This window comes from Pinus tabuliformis, chromosome Q (assembly GCF_031772625.1).
Source record: "Pinus tabuliformis cultivar Carrire ecotype Pingquan chromosome Q, CPIR1, whole genome shotgun sequence".
Classification (NCBI taxonomy): Eukaryota; Viridiplantae; Streptophyta; class Pinopsida; order Pinales; family Pinaceae; genus Pinus; species Pinus tabuliformis.
Genome location: NC_142296.1, coordinates 959,274,726 through 959,282,847, shown reverse-complemented (window position 1 = coordinate 959,282,847; position 8,122 = coordinate 959,274,726).

Genomic DNA, 8,122 nt, shown 5'->3' with positions numbered 1-8,122 from the left:
AGGGAAAGACCCTTATATGGCACTATTTTACCATAGCTTAGCCTTTACATTTTTTTCTCTTTTAGGCATATTTTTTTGGGTCAATTTCCTCAAAATTAGGTGGGAATTTGTGTGAATTTGAACATTTCATGTGTTTCTCAATGTATTTAATTTATTTATATATTCAAAAAAATATTTTAAATAAATGAAATTTTTTTTACTTAATTAAAAATTATATACATAGTCAAATTTATGAAAAAAAAACAAAACAAAAACAGAAACAGTTAGATTTCACCTAACTATTAATATAACTTAACTATTACAATGCTTTGTTTTCAAAGTATGGGCAAGTCAAGTGCACAGATAAGTCATAATGAAAGGAGGTTTGGGTCATAACGTAAAGAGGATTGCTTATTTCTATATTATGTATATTAAGTGGGATTGCCTATTTCTATGACTCATCATTTTTTTTGGGTTATCTTTGCTCTTATTGAGTCTTGCATTCATACTCGTTATTATAATTTGCAGAAGTATGGGAGAACTTATAAAAGGCAGAGTCTAGAACTAGGCAATCCTACCTGCCATAGAATCCTCATTTCGTTTTGATTCATCTATGCATTGAGTTGCGTAGGCTCTAAAAACAATGTAAGCAGTGAGTACAGACCTTGATGCCACAATATCTATGTTAAGTTATAAAGCCTTTAGTTAAGTGAAAAACAGGATGCGGATAAAGAATAAGAATCCAAGTAGAAGCCCTTGCCAAAAAAACGGTTTCCTTTGAGACAGGTATGCCCCTGATTTACTCACAAAATTTTCTATGATAAACATACGGCTCCTGGGGAAGTATAATCATCATAAACACCTGGATTACTTGAAGGTTTGAGAGCATGACTACAACTTTTTCAAAATTTATCTCCAAGCTTGTCTGGCTATTGCTCTAGAAAGGTCTAATGTGAACACTAAATTTCAAAATCCTGTAATCTTTAATATGTTCGGTATATGCAGACATCTCATTAGGACAATATACAACAATATTAGCCTGTACCCACAGGCATCCTTTACTTGAATTAATCATCTTATCCTTGTTCCAATCCACTGAGAGGAGAACTTGCAGGATGGAATAATTTATTTCAGAAAAATCCCAAACAACTTACAATTTTTAGAAGGGAAGTTTTCAAGTGATCAAAATGTCCCAAATTAGTTTTTAATTTTCCTTAATTATAGCAATATACAAGAGGGAATTAAAACTGGTACAATTTTTTTATTTTGATAGGTAAAAGACAGGAATTATATTAGAGAACAGTACAAGGGAATACAGAATGGAAATGGCAAGAGTCTTTGGCCATAAATGATACAAAACTATTGGAAACACTCTTGCCACACATTATAACAAACCATGAAACATTTCAAGGTGATCTCCGTAGCCACATTGATTAATCTGTAAAAATGCAAAATTTAATTTACAAGTATCAACCTAGTCTCATTTGTTGATGATACTTAGCAAACCTAACTATTTGGGGAAAAAAATCCATTTTATATCTTGTTCTCCAAAATTCCTTACGACAGAAGCCTCAAGAATCTGGTGCTCCAGCAATTTCCTGTAGCTGAAAAGGATCTGCTACTTGATGTTGATGGCATTGGTTTTGATTGCAGGATGGTCTCCAAATGCCTCTTTAACAGTGTTCAATTGTTGGTGGATCTTCCTCAAACCTGCCCTTAATTTCTTGCACTCCCAGCTCTGACCCCAACCCTACATAAGGAATGCCCTCTTCACTATTAATCCACTTCCCTTTGTCATCATAATGTTGCCTTTAATACTGAGATTCCAAGCCAGAGGCATGCATGTCCTGCATCTTCCACTCGATTATCCAATTTTTACTAGGAAGTTACAGTAATAGAAACTGAACTGAATGAAAAATACCCACAAAAATGAAGGATCTAAATGACGAGATGAGTTTCTCCAATTATATAAATAAAAAATTAAAATATAAGATTAAATTGTGATTATAAATTTGTCAATTTTGGATACATCCGGAAACAAGATGGGTTTCGCAAGGGATCGATGGAGCGCGGTGACAGAGAGCACGGAGGATGGAGTGCGATGACAGGGAGACCTCGGCAGCTGGCGCAGGGCCAGATCTAGGTCGTAGGACTGCGGCTAGGGCCCAGCATCGATGGCTGGGGTGTAGATCTTCGGTAGTAGGCCTTGTTCGGGTAGAAGCAAGGGTTAACCGGCAGGTGGAAGGAGTTCATAGCAAGGACAGACACCTGGAGATTTCGGCATCGGAGGTTTTTTACGGCAGGGAGAAAACAGAACGGTTTTTTACGATCCGTGATTACCAGCTCCCCGTCACCCTGACAGCGACGGTTCTTTCCAGATTACAACCATGGTTTTTGCGGAGGAGGGTATCGATCTTGACCCGTCGGTGGAAGACATTCTTTCTGTCTGGGGAAAAGACCCAACTCCCCAGAACGTCGCTCACTATTTCGGGACGGTGGAAACTCAAAACCCACGCCCGTTCTGTTCGGAGTCGGAGAAACAGCATTTTTCACCCATCTCCTCGCCTAAGGGTCAATGCGGCCTGGTAAAGGGTTCTCAGGAAGTTAAGAATCATTTTTCGAACCATCCCTCGAGCCAAACAAGGTCGCAGAGCTCGTATCATCCTTCGGGCGGAAGCAAAGGGCGTCTAGGGTTTGTTGAACCAGTCCTCTCTGGCGGATTGGAAGACATCGTCACCCTAGGATCGAAGCTAGGGCACAGTCCGGTGGGAATTGCAAGAGCTTCGGCCCCCGTCACAAGGGCTTCAATTGCTGCAGGCAGACTTAATGCATTAGAACGAGGAGGAACGGACCAGCGTCTGGAGAATCCCCAGGTGCAAAAGGGGGATGATAGGCGGCCTCTTCAGGGAACCCAGCCCCGACTCGAATCTCAAATCTTAATTCAAAACTCGACTCAGGAGCAGCGATCAGAGGCCAGACATATTCCACATTCCCCAGGGGCTAGTACAAATCATGAGCAGCAGGGAATCGACGAGCTAGGAGATATCCCCAGAGTCACAAAAATCACAGAGGGGCAAAGGAAAAAGCAGCGATTGATAAAATCTCAAGGGGTTGAAGGGAACCTGGTATTGGGGATGGACTTTAAAATTGAAGAAGTTTTGGTGGTTGCCGAATGCACTCTGGTCGGAAGAGCAAGAGGGAAGATTTTCTCTTCAGATTTCATCAAATCTTGGGGGAAGCGGACCTGGCAATCGGATCTAATCAGAGACTTTTGGGTCCTGTCTCTTCCAAAAGGTTGGTTCTCAGTCCGGTTCGAATCCAAGGAGGCGGCAGATTGGGTGTTGCAGAGGAACTGGTCTCTTGGTCACATCCCAGTCCTGTTCAAAAATTGGAGCCCTATGTTCGATCCAGCTCACGAAAAAGTGGATGTTTTTCCGGTTTGGGTTAGGGTTCCAGGCCTGCCCTCATTCCTCTGGGTCGAATCTGTGTTCTCGGCGCTCGGGAATAGATTGGGGACTTACTTAGAGACGGATATGTCCTTCCTGGAAACAAACAACAGAACCATGGCGCGAATCCTGGTAAGCCTAAAACCTAGTGGAGGTCTGCCAGAGAAAATCACTCTTCAGTATAAGGAATACGTTTTCGAACAAATTTTGGACTATGAGTATCTGCCGTTCCGCTGCCACCGATGCCACGAATATGGGCATCTGGCTAAGGACTGCCCATTGGGAAGAAGACGGCGAAGGTTTCAGCGAACGAGGGAGAGGATGGAAACGGTTTATCCGCGTTCTCAGCATCAAATTAACATTGAGGCCGCTGCTCCTCAGAAGGAGGATTTAATGGACACAGATCTACAGCAAGGGAATCATACTCTGGATGCTGATATTCAGGACCCATCGAAGGAGATGTCAAAAGATGGAGCGCCACCAGAGGATGCATCAAAGGCCGTGGTCGAGGAGCCTCAAAGCAAAATTCCGAGCTCTGGCGAGGATCCAAAGGGTATGCTTTTGAATCCATCTCATTCTACTCTTCCTGAAAAAACAGGCGAATTTTTGAATAAGCACATTGTGGCGGATATGTCCAAAATTTCTCCTCTCCCTGAATACACAGACAAAAATCTTAACTCGATTGATGGCATTTTGGGAAATTGTATTGAAACATGCATTGAAACCTTATCGGCTGCTATTCCTTCCCTGGATCTGAATAGTGAAGGGTGTTGCCTTGATCCTTCTCCTCTGGTACAGCCTACCCATTGCCCGTATAACCTTCGCTCTCTGGCCTCAAAGCCCGTCTCTTTTCCTTCTGTGGGGGGCATCGATCCATCCCCTTCGCAGCCTCAGCCCGGGAAAAAAAGGGGTAGGAAGTCAAAACTTTCAGTGGCTAAAGCTCAGGCAATTTTTGATGTGGCTGATGGAAAACAGCTTTCCATCACAGGGGCACTTAGAGCAGTGCAAAGCCCCGGCACTGTTCCAAAATGATCATTCTCTCATGGAACTGTAGGGGTTTAGCCAGTAAACCCAAAAAACTGGCTCTGCGGGAGTTAGTGTTAAACTCAAAGGCGGAAGTAATTCTTCTCCAGGAGACCCTGGGGAAAGGAGAGGAGGTAGTAACAATGCTCCAAGGTCTTCTCCCGGGATGGGAATTCACAGCCCTGGATGCCAACGGTCACTCTGGTGGTTTAGCAGTGGGGATCAGGGGAGGCAGAATCAAGATCTTGAATCAATGGGGAATGAAACAGGTGATGGGGATTAAATGTCAATCTTCGGATTTTGATTTCCCTATTACCATTATTAATATATATGGGCCATGCCATGAAAGGATTCCCTTCTGGAATGGATTGATGGAGAGCTCGCTCGTGAAGAATAAATTCTTGGTGATGGGAGGAGACCTGAATTTCTCTTTAGGCAGAGCAGAGACCTGGGGCCCAAATGCAAGAGAGGATCCACAATCTGATTTTTTCAGGAACCTCTTAGCCTCAAACAATCTAATTGAAGCAAACATCATCAAGTTAAAACCTACTTGGAGGAATAAAAGAATTGGAGAAGCGAGGGTGGCAAAAAGACTTGACCGGTTTTTAATCAATGAGGATCTGGCTGCTGCAATTCCTCTTTTCAGGCAATGGGTAGAAGAAGGGGGGTCCTCGGACCATTTCCCGATCTATATTGAGCTCTCAAAAGGCCCCTCAAAACCCCCTGCTCCCTTCAAATTCAATGCCTCTTGGCTCCAAGAGGAATCCTTTAACAAGCTGTTTAATGAAACTTGGATTCATCCTGCTAGCGATTCCCAGGAGAGTAAAGGGTTCTTATTTATGGAAAATCTTAAAAGATTGAAAAAGGCAACAATCTCATGGGCAAAAGAGAGGCATCGGAAACAGAACGAGGATCTAACCAGGATATCCGAGGAACTCCAAAGGCTTGAAAGCATAGAGGCAGACAGCTATGCATCTCAGGAATCAAAGGAGGAAATTGTTAGCCTGGAGAAGCTCAAGAATCAAATTCTGCTGGCAAAGGAGGAAGAATGGAGGCTCAAGAGCAGAGCCATATGGCTCAAAGCAGGGGATGAAAACACTAGTTTCTTTCACAATTTTGCCAAAGGGAGGAAGAGCGCAAATACTATATGGAGTCTTAAATCTGAAAATGGAAGGGAAGCTAAGACTTTCGAGGCTCTCTCAACTCTAGGGGTGAATCATTTTCAATCGCTCTTCAAAGACCCCGGTGAGATCACCATAACAGAAGTCATCCAAACTGCTCAGTGTTTCCATAGATACGTGGAGGAGGAAGAAGCGGACCATTTAATGGACCCTGTCACCAAGGAGGAGGTGGAAAGTGTAATAAAGTCCATGGCAAAAGAGAAAAGTCCCGGGCCGGATGGTTGGTCAATAGAGCTTTTCTTACACTTTTTTGAGCAGATAGGAGCAGAAATCACAGATGTGGTGGAAGAATCAAGGTTGAAGGGAGAAGTCTACAGTCCCCTCAATGCAACTTTCATCGCCCTCATCCCTAAAAAGGAAGCTCCTGAATCTTTTGAGGACTTCAGACCTATCTCCTTATGCAACAGCATCTACAAGATAATTGCAAAGGTCATAGCTCTTCGGATCAAACCAATCTTATCCAGGCATATCTCTCCTGAACAATTCGGGTTCTTGAACGGAAGACAAATTCATGAGGCTATAGGTGTGGCTCAGGAGGTCCTTCACAGTGTTAAGCTGAAAAATAAGAAGGGAGGGGTGATTAAAATTGACCTCTCCAAAGCATACGATAGGATAAACTGGATATACCTCCGCATGCTATTAACACACCTCGGCTTCAAAGTGGACTTCATCAGATGGATCATGGGGTGCATAACTGATGTCAGCTATGCTATCCTCATCAATGGAGCTGCTACCTCTTTTTTCAAAGGTCAGAGAGGGCTGAGGCAAGGATGCCCACTATCCCCTCTCCTCTTCCTCCTAGTGGCTGAAGGGCTCAGTCAGCTGATTCATAAGAGCAGAAGGGAAGGCAAGATAACTGGTCTGGAGGCAGCAGTAAACTTGTTCATTTCTCATCTACTCTTTGTAGATGATATTCTGATTTTTACAAACGGATCCCTTAATGAACTCAAGGAGCTAAAATCGATTCTGGAGCTCTTTCTAAAAGCCACTGGAATGCAGATCAACCCCAGAAAATCTCAAATCATCGAAGAGGGTCTAAACAGACTTGATAAGGAACAGTTCAGCTCATATTTTCCATATGAAATGTGCAGCATGGGCTCCCCGTTCAAGTATCTGGGTTTCTGGTTGAAGCCAAATGATTATAGGAAGGAGGATTGGTCTTGGCTAATCGCAAAGATTGAGGCAAGAATTAGCCATTGGAGTTTCAAATGGCTCTCCAGAGCAGGGCGTCTGACCCTTATAAAATCCGTGCTCTTTGCCATTCCTGTCTACTGGGCAGCGCTTACTTGGGTCCCTAAAGGAGTCCTGGAGAAAATCAGGAGAATATGCAGCAGATTCCTGTGGGCCGGAAACAAAGAATCTTCAACTCTCCCTTGGGTAGCATGGGAGAAAGTGGCGAGACCAAAGGATTGGGGGGGCTGGGGGATCAAAAGCCTCCCAGATTTCAGACTTTCTTTGGCTGCAAAATCGGGTTGGCGCCTCATAAAGATGGAAAACCTCTGGACAAGAACGGTAAAAAGAAAATACATTGATCCAGCCCCTCTGGAAGAGTGGATTAGGAATCCAAATAAACCTCAAAAGAATGCTTCAGCTATATGGAAAGCCACCTTGGAATCCTTCAAGGTGATAGAGAAAGGACTAGCTTGGAAGATAGGGAATGGTGAAAGGGTAAAGATTGGGAAGGATCCTTGGGTAGGCTGCAATGACAACTTTGCCCTTCCCCCTGACTTGATCCAGCATTTGGATAGGAGAGGCCTCCGCTTTCTCAGCCAAGTGGAGAAGCCAGGTCACTCCTCCATTTGGGGGCAAGCCTGGAAGAATGGAGAAGAGCTGGAGTTGGATCCGAGATGGTGGAACGATTGGAACACTTTCACACAGGAACTCTTCAGGTCAAATGTAAGGTTGTCCGACAGGCAAGATGAGTTAATATGGGCGCATGCAGAATCCGGGTCATATGCTCCAAAGAATGGATATTCTTTTCTTATGTCAAGGAAAGGGTGGGGTGAACCTGAGTGGTGGTCAAAATCACTCTGGAAACTAAAGAGTCCTCCAAAATCAAAAATTCTTTTCTGGTGTATTCTAAGGGGCAAAATCCCAACCTGGGATATTCTGCAGAGCAGATTCATGCACGGGCCTGGGAGATGCTCCTTATGCAAAGCAGAAGCTGAATCCATAAACCATCTTTTCCTAAAATGCCCGGAAGCGCTAAAGATATGGGGAGAGACTGGATTACTTTTGAACAAACAGCTTGTATGGGAAGGAGACAATATCAAAGATGCATGGCAGAAGTGGTGGAATGAACATCCGATTGGAAACCTGCGCAATCTCCCTCTCATCATCAGCTGGGGAATTTGGATAGCTAGAAACAAGAGGGTCTTTCAGGACAAGGAGACCCCAGTAGCAATCACAGCAGCTCAGGGTGCGGCCATCTTCTCTAGTATTCCGGAACCAAAGGAACCCTCCTCCCAGCGAACTGTTCCCGATATTCAGATT